Below are 6,000 nucleotides of genomic sequence, written 5' to 3'. Positions count from 1 at the left end.
TTATTATAAATCCTTTCAATTGCATCAATGTACACGTTATACTGTGGATTCCAGCATGCTGAACAGTATTCAAGAATAGAACGTATTAAGGCATTAAATAAAAGAACCAGAGTTGACGTCTTAAAATCCTTAGTAACACGCATGATAAAACCAAGCATTCCAAATGCCCTATTAGTAATTATATTTATGTGCGACCTGAACAAGAGCTTGCTATCAAGTTGTACACCCAGGTCACGCAGCTCATCCACTCTAACAAGCAAGCTATTGCTTAGGTAATAATCACTAATTATATGATTTTTCTTTCTGGTAAAAGTAATAACATTACACTTCTTGACATTAATATCAAGAAGGTTGACTTTACAATACGTATTCACTCTAAAAAGATCTTCTTGTAGGAGTTTACAATCATGAAGTGTATTGATAGACCTATAAATTTTCATGTCATCTGCAAAAAGCAAAACCTTTGAATTTTTAAAACAAGAAATAACGTCATTGATAAAGATGTTGAATAGCAACGGACCAAGATGTGAGCCTTGAGGGACACCAGAGGAGACTGGCAGGAATGAGGAACAGTATCCTTTTATATATTTATATAAATAAATCAATAAAATATAAATAAATATACTACGACGATACACACATCGCCATCTAGTCGCAAAGTAAGCGTAGCTTGTGTTATGGGTACTAAGATGGCTGATGAATATTTTTATGAATATAATACACACAAATACCCAGACACTTAAAAAGATTCATGTTCATCAAACAAACATTTTTCCACTGGGAATCGAACCCACGGCCTTGGACGCAGAAAGCAGGGTCACTGCCCACTGCGCCAAGCAGCTGTCGAACCATTACTTGATTTATACCCCAAAAAAACGGTTTTCTGCTTGACCGGTTTTTGTTGGGCTTTTTAAATTTCAATCAAAAAGCTTCATTCAAAAAACTACTTTTATTGTCGTACCTATTACTGTGATACAATCCTCAAAAATGTTGTCCGGCCAAACTAGCTTTTCTGTCCGGCTATTAGATTTGGCAACCCGGCGACCCTAGATTTGTCATAATGGGTAGGCATATTATAAACTGCAAGGTTTGTTTTTTCCTGTGACAATATTACTATATTATCTACTGACTAATTCACATCGGGTAACACCGAAGGAAGGACGTTATTTGGTTTAAAAATAGGTATATACTTACTGTATCCTGTAAACCACTTACGGGGAATTTATGTTTTTCCAAAAGCATAAGTAGCCAATGTTACTCTCTGTCTTTTCAAATAACTGTATGCCAAAAATAATCTCGATTGGTTGCTCCATTACGGCGTGAAAGAAGGACAAACATACAAACAATGAAGCAAACACACTATCACATTCATAATATTAGTTAGGATTCAATGACTGTCGGAGTCGTAAAATCAGTTTATTTATTATTATTATCACATCATGTTCATATTACGCTGAGCTCTAAAGGTTTAAACAAAACTCACGCAGTTGATCAAGGTAGTTGGATCTACACATTACGTGTGATATAAATTATGCTAACATTGACTGACTTTATTCAATAGTGGTGTCACTATATTTGCTACATTACGGCGGTACGCTTCAAACGACTGCAAAAACTCTCTCGCACACACACACACATACACATGCACACACATAACAAACAAAAGCTCAATATTTGTCATATTTCAAAAATCGAATTGGGATACACAACTGTACGGGCGAAAGCACTTTGAGAATATAAAGTAACTTTTTTGTATACGGGTGTTAAATGGCGAAAGTATTTGAATTGACATGTTTGTATAATCATGTTACGAAAAGTAAATAGCTTTTCAATGCGCGTTTGATAAAGTAAACACGGGATTCCATAAATATCATCGATTCTGCCGTGTATACAGCTATAATGTAAAAACATTTAGCCTTGTAATGTGTGGAACATAAATTAGATAAGTAAATAGAGTAAATATTTTTGGTCCGATCGTTGAGCGCACTGTAATGTATAAGGGAGTCATGTCCATGCTTTTTTTTATAATCGTAATAATTGAAGGACGACCGGCAACTTCGCCTTTCAGACTGGAACACAGTAATGCTGCTTTGCGGCAGAAATAAGCATGGCGTTGCTTCCTCGGACAAACTCTACCTTAAAAATCTCTACTAGTAGTAGTTTTAGTAGTTACTCAAATGATCAAAGAGTATTTTGATTTAATAAAAATATAATCAGGTGAGTTAATGGTTAGTCAACTGACTTATTAACACCTAAAGTCCCAATAAAAGATGTGATATGAATATTCTCAATGTCGGTCGGTGTAGTAAACACTCGAACTTGTGTCTTCGATAGATTGAACTAAAGTGCGGCCAATCTATCCGCGAATCAGTTGTTAACTATTCTAGATTAGGTTATTTTAGTATTTTAGAGAAATTATAAATTATATTATATCTTTCCAAAGAAATTAATTTTAATTTCCCAGAAGACTAAAGTATTATTTAAACCTAATAGAAGCAGGCGTTACTTTGCGGAATTCCATGATATATTATGAAAATTAAGCTTAATTTGCTATACTCCGCGAAAATAGTATAGTCTTATTAGTAGTAGAGAGTAGTCTTTTCGCGGAGTATAGCAAATTAAGCTTAATTTTGATAAAAGAAGAACTGACATTTGTTTGTTTACATTTAGTCCGCGGATAAATTGGCCGCAATTTACAAAATATTTGGTGCATCTTTTCACAGGTTTAATCATATGATATGTCAATGTCAGATGCTAGTTATGTCATATACTCTTCCAGCAGTGCAGGACAAAGCTGAACACGGTCCTTGTAAAGACTTGCACGAAGGAATTAAAACACCGCACCAAACATCAAACATAATATTATATTCTTTTGGGGCTGCTTGATATTATCGGGCAAGCTCTATATGTCCACACCTTAATTTATTTTCAGTTGTTAACCTGTGACGCATAAACATTCGGGTTTAGGGTGGCTGTCAAAATCATTCTGAGACTATTGAATCGAATATTATCATCTTTTATTAAATCTGTACTGAGCGTCACAGAATCTTATTCCAATATCTACTCCTCACACTTTTTATTCTCAGAACGTACTCATAAGAATTTCGAGAGCGAATAATAAAGAAAGTAGATTCGAATATTATAATCTCGGTTAAATATTATTTATGAGCCTTATGTTGTTCTCTTTATTATCCTTTTGAGGTAAGGCATTTTGAGTCACGTTCTGCACGTCTGTTGTGCTATGAACCTACTTTGTAGTGGGGCCCGCTTCGGCGAATGCACTTCGACCATCCAGGATCTTTTGTTCTCGAACGATACGAACCTAAGTTAAATATGTGAAACGAGCGAAAGAGCAAGCGAGCAACAGACAAACTTTCGCCTCTACTATTAAGTATGCACTAATATCGTAAATGTAAAACTTTGTCAGTTTGCTCGCTACATACGTACGGTTTAACCGATGTACTAATCTTATGTTATACAACACAGATAAAGTTCATATTATGAAGACGAATAAATATAAGTACTTTTAACGCAGAAATTACTTCGACACTACTAAAAAGCTACATCGATTTTGATGTAATTTTGCACAGATATAGCATCATAGCTATTGACATTTCACGGTTATCCATATTTAATTAATATTAAATGTGTGTAAGAAGTGTGTCGGAATGTTTATAAATATACTACGACAATACACAAGTCACCATTTAGCCCCAAATAAAGCTACGTGATATGGGTACCAAGAGGATTGATGAATATTTTTATGAATAATATGCATAAATACTTAAAATATACAGACAGATAAACACCGAGACACTGAAACACCTTCATGTTTATCACACAAACATTTTCCATTTGTGGAAATAGAACCCACAGCCTTGACTCAGAAAGCAGGGTAGCTGCCCACTGCGTCAATCGGTAGTCAAACCAATGTTTGGTTCATCTGCACCAAAATTTTGCATAGAGATAACTTGCATCTTAAAAGCGGGCAAGGAGTACTTTTTATTTTGAAAAACCCGAAAGACCCATCGTTATAAAAACTTATTCAACCGTGAATATATTTGCAGCTTGAAATTATGCACTATACAAATATTAAAACAGCTTTTTTTGTTTATTCCTCTACAAGTAATGAAACTGAGAGATCCGTTTGGTGTGAAGTATAAGGATTGAAGAAATTATAAATTACACCATACAGATTCTCCTGCTTTTGATGATATCGTCATGATGCAGTCAAAGACGGTAATCCGTTACGGGCATGGCAGTTATAATGAACCCATACCCCTAATCGACTTCTATGCGACATCCTACCGGAACGCTAAATCGCTTAGCGGTACGTCTTTGTCGGTACGGTGGTAACTAGCCACGGCCGAAGCCTCCCACTAGACCATATCTACACACTTGCATCTAGAACTCGCGAAAATACAAGCTTACATATAAGAGTAGAGAAACAATCTAAATTGGCGGGTGACCGCCTTTTGTGATCTAAACGAGAGTACAAAGACGTATGACACTTCTTTGTATCCCATTGTTCAGAGATTGAATAATGTGGGACCATGGCTAAAATATATAAATTGCTTTATCAGTTAAATGGCTGTCCAGTGTGTTAAATGGTTCTTTGTAAAATAATTTAACTGTAGCCTCAATAGTGGCGTGAGTTTAGTTAAGACATCATAATAACGATTTTGGTGAAAATCGCGGGAAACTTACTGGATCCTTAAGACTTACGAGTATCTCGGCAACATCAGCCTCGACTATTCTTCTTAGACGAAGATATGTTAATAAATGTATATGGACGTTGGAAGCACTTGGTAAATAAATATACTACGACAATACACACATCGCCATCTAGCCCCAAAGTAAGCGTAGCTTGTGTTATGGGTACTAAGATACTAAACACCCAGACACTGAAAAACATTCATGTTCATCACACAAACATTTTCCAGTTTTGGGAATCGAGCCCACGGCCTTTGACTCAGAAGGCAGGGTCGCTGCCCACTGCGCCAATCAGCCGTCAAAAGTATTAGCAGTAGAATTGCTGTGTTCCAGTCTAAAGGGCGTGGTTTCCGGTCAAATTACAGGGACCAGAGACTTAGCACGCCGCCTCAGATTAATGGACCCATGGGGACACTTTGCAGTACACGACGCTCGCATATCATCAGGTAAATTATACGCTTGATACGTCAGTATAAAAAGGGTTATAAATAAATAAATATACTACACATCGCCCTTTAGTCCCAAAGTAAGCGTAGCTTGTGATATGGGTACTAAGATAACTGATGAATAATTTTTATGAATAATATACATAAATACTTATAATATATATATGAACACCCAGACACTGAAAAACATTCATGTTCATCACACAAATATTGTCCAGTAGTGGGAATCGAAACCACGGCCTTGGACTCAGAAAGCAGGGTCGCTGCCCACTGCGCCAATCGTCCGTAGATTACTCTACAATTGAGGAGATTTTTAATGAGAAGGTTTCTTGAAATCAGCTGGTATCCGTAAAAGGCTCTACCCTACATCCGGAACCAAGAAACACAAATTAAAGTCACAAATAATGATTACACGAATTGAGTTGGAGCGTTAGGTTGTTAAAAGTTTAAATTAGGATTTAAATAAACATTACGGAACACTAAAGCTTTGAATATGCACCTACCTATATTCCCAAAGAGAATACATTAGATAACGTATACTAACCAGGCCCGTGATTTCAAAACTATAAATTAGTTGCATAAATAAACTCAGCATGCAAACTAAAATATTCAAACGTTCCATAATAAAATACTCGACTTTGTTTTCTCCGGTTCATATAAATATAATTCATTCCAGCAGAATCTCAGACGGGAAGATAGAAAAAGTTATCGTAGAAAAATATCTTTGTACGCGAAAAGTTTAGCGTCTGGTGAACCAATAATTGAAAAAATTAATTCATTTAATTAGCGCCACAAAAACATAGTATAACTTTTCCTAAAATTCTTAAATAGTGGCTGAACG

Source organism: Pararge aegeria, chromosome 17 (genome assembly GCF_905163445.1).
Source record: "Pararge aegeria chromosome 17, ilParAegt1.1, whole genome shotgun sequence".
NCBI lineage: Eukaryota > Metazoa > Arthropoda > Insecta > Lepidoptera > Nymphalidae > Pararge > Pararge aegeria.
This window is presented reverse-complemented; position numbering follows the sequence as displayed.